We start from the raw sequence: 3,550 nt of genomic DNA on the forward strand, positions 1-3,550 counted from the left end.
CCTGAAGACTTTCTCTGGAGGTAAAAAAAAAAAAAAAAAATGCTTAGCCCCCTGTATAGAACAGGCTGGAAGTGCTGGGATATTCAAGGCCTCAACCAGTGACAAATAAGAGTTGGTAGATGAGCACTGCTAGTTCCTTGTCCCTTACCTGGGACAACCCAGAGGCTTGTTCTGAACCATTTCCAGAGGTTCTTGGATGACTGAGCAGCAGTCGCCTAGAGTTAACCTGCTCACTACCACATCTTACATGGCTTACATCCCTTCCCTGTCTCACTCCCCCACTCTCCTGCCGGTGTTTCCTGGGACAGCCTCCCAAATAAACTACTGGACTTGCATCTGGTTTCACGTACTGCTTCTGGGGACACCAAACTCGGAGAGTCTTCTAAGACTTGAAGGTGCTCGTGTCCTAGCTTAGTTTTGCTACAAATTGCTTTGTGACACTCCCTACCCTCATACCTCAGTTTCGTCACCCTTACTAAGAGGTGCAAAGGTTTGAATTAGTTGAGATGAGGTCTAGGGAGCAATCTAATGCTGACGTTGTGTGCTTCTGATTCGTTTCCACACTTGTCTCCTTGGGGCAGGGGGTGAGTGGTAGTAGAGGGCAGGCCGCATGCCACATGCCAGCGTACTTGAGTGGAAACAGCACAAATAGAAAAACACCGAAAAGTAGTTTTCAGAGATTTGAAATGAGTTTGCCATGAGCAATAATAACATTAAGAAGTAGCTTTAGACTGTGAAAGGACGATGTTTAAAAACAAAGAGTGCTCTTAAAAATACCATGAAGAAGTGTTTTTAAGAGTGATTTGCAATTGAGCTGGGACCACAAAAGCACTCAATTTAACATGTGAGACCCATAGCTCCGTCCCAGGGCGCGAGAGTTCACATCAGTTAGAAGGAGGTGGCCACCGCTTAGAAGCCCAGGCAAAAGTGTTGGTTTTCCATTAACCTAGAACTACTGTCTCTCCAGATTTCCAGCCCTACATCAGGTTACTGTAATTTCTTCTTTTCTCCAGGGTGAAAAGTTGGGAGCACTCTAAAGGTTATATATAAATATAAATCCTAGAGACTTAAATTGAGCTAGTTACAGTTTACTTTCATATTTCCAAATCAAATCTCAGCTTTAGCCAGAACTCACAAAGTAGAAATGTCAGATTTTATTTACTGTGATCTAAAATATTACATACATAAAATATACAACTTTCACTTAAAGAAGAAAAAAAAGAAAACACCATTATACTTTATCCTCTGAATAGAATACAAAGCTTTGATCTGTCTCTCAGTATGGTTTGTATGTAAATTTTAGAATACAATTCAGAATGGAAAGGAAACTCGGATGTCAGCTAGTTCGCCTTCCTCAGTCCAGGTCCGAATTTCTCTGAATGGCCTCCCTGACAGGTAAGGTTAGCCAGCCTCTGCTTATACACCTCCAATGATGGGGAACTTACTTCCTGCTGAGACAGAGCATTCACCACTGGACTACACAGATGATTAGAAAGTTCTTTCTTTTACTGCCTAACTCTGCATCCCTGTATTTCTAAACATTTACACAAACAAACCAAATGTAAAAACAACTCAAACGAATTATCTGCTCCAAAATTACATCCCGACTATTCGTTATTTATTTTTAAGGAAATAATTCACAAAACTGGGAGCTCCTTGTAGGAGTGTAAATTTATCTGGGAAGAAAAGTACATGAAGACTAATAATACCGATACTTTTTTAAAAACGCTCACCTTATTTTATAAAGAGCATTTCCACATCAATTATCTTATTTAGTTCTCCATACCACTCTAGGATGTTGAATTATTTACAAATGAAGGAACAGACTCAGAGAGGTGAAGTGATGTGCCCGAGACCTGCCACTCAGTAGTGGGGTTGGTCCTTGAACCTGAATTCTGATTCCACCTTTAGGCCCCTCCTCATCATGCTACTCTCATTTGCAGCATTCTTTATGAATGCTACTATTATCCAGGCACATGGAACAAACATGCAAAAAAAATGTACAGTCCAAGCAAAGGCCAATCTAATTAAATAAAGGCAGGCAAGAAAGCAAGTCATTGCAGTACATTGTGATAAGAACTGAAATTAGAGGTAGGAACAAAATATTTGGGGAAAACAAATTACCTGGTGGGGTGGGGGAGAGCTTCACAGAAATGACGTTTAACTCAAAATTTGAAGGGTGAGTATAAATTTCTGGGTGGAAAAATGGAATGAATTATATTCTAGGCAGAAGAAACAGTATAAAGCAAGACAAGTAAGAAAAAGGGCATGGTCTGTCTGGGGTAGAGATATTTGGTGTGGCTGAAGCATCAGGTGTGTAAGGGCAGAAAGCAGATCAGCTTGGAGAAGTAGATAGAGGCAATCTACTCCTTAGCACAAAGAATGCCTCTAGGAACTGGGCACCACGATGTAGCTCAGAATGGGATAGGTTTGGGGAGGGCGAGTAAGGGCAATGAATATATCCAGGGAGCATCTTACTGTTCATTTTAGAAAGGTCATTATGGCAACTGAAAGAGAACAAAGGGCCGGAGGCTGCTAAGGGATGGCAATTATGAGATTGTGGAGGTATCACTGGAAGGAAATGAGGAAGAGTCCGTCGACAGATGAATGGATAACCAAAATGTATATATACATAAGGAATATTATTCAGCCATAAAAAGGTATGAAATTTTGATCTATACTGCAATATGGATGGACCTGAAAACATTATGCTTAAATAATAAATAAACCAGACATAGTACGAAATAGTGTATGATTCCACTTATATGAAGTACCTAGAATAGGAAAATTCACAGAGACAGAAGGTAGAATAGAAGTTATGGGGTGGTGGGGTTCGGGGGATGGGGGACATATTGTTTAATGGGTACAGAGTTTATGTTGGGGATGATGAAAAAGTTTTGAGTATGGATAGTATTGATGAGTATACAGCATTGTGGATGTGTTTAATGCCATGGAATTGTATACATTCAAATGATTAAAATTATATTGTTATATATATTTTACCACAATAAAAAATAAGATTGGTGGATGGATAGATATATGCTCAAGCACGTATAGTAAAGTGATGAGTTCAGATTCGAGCACACTGATGTTGAGATACCTGTGAGATATCTTACTGGAATTGCCCAATAGTAGGTTATTTGTATCTGTGGGTGTAGAGCTTGGTGAAGAGATCAGGGCTGTAAAACTTCCTTATAATTGCTGCTTGGGACATATACAGCCCACCTCACAAGACTAGTGTTAGATCTGTGTTTTTGTGTCGTGGTTGGCGGTATTGCCCAGTGGTGCAAGTAATTTTGGGATAGTGCGTTACTCCAGACTGTTTACTGGAGGAAGCAGGGAAAGGAGAGAGTGAAGCTTCTCTCTGTCTAGTCAGTCCTCTGGGAACTGGTTTGGACCACATATGTTACAGTAGAACGCTGAGGGGCGGAGGCGCGGGGGTGAGGACAGGAAGGACTTTTCCCAGCTGCTGGCAGTTCTGTACAGAGGCAGCCTGCAACTGTCAGCCCCATCAGGATTGTCTCAGCGGCAGAGTCACCTTGCCCGAGGT

This window comes from Pteropus vampyrus, unplaced genomic scaffold, assembly GCF_000151845.1.
Source record: "Pteropus vampyrus isolate Shadow unplaced genomic scaffold, Pvam_2.0 Scaffold135, whole genome shotgun sequence".
Lineage (NCBI taxonomy): Eukaryota > Metazoa > Chordata > Mammalia > Chiroptera > Pteropodidae > Pteropus > Pteropus vampyrus.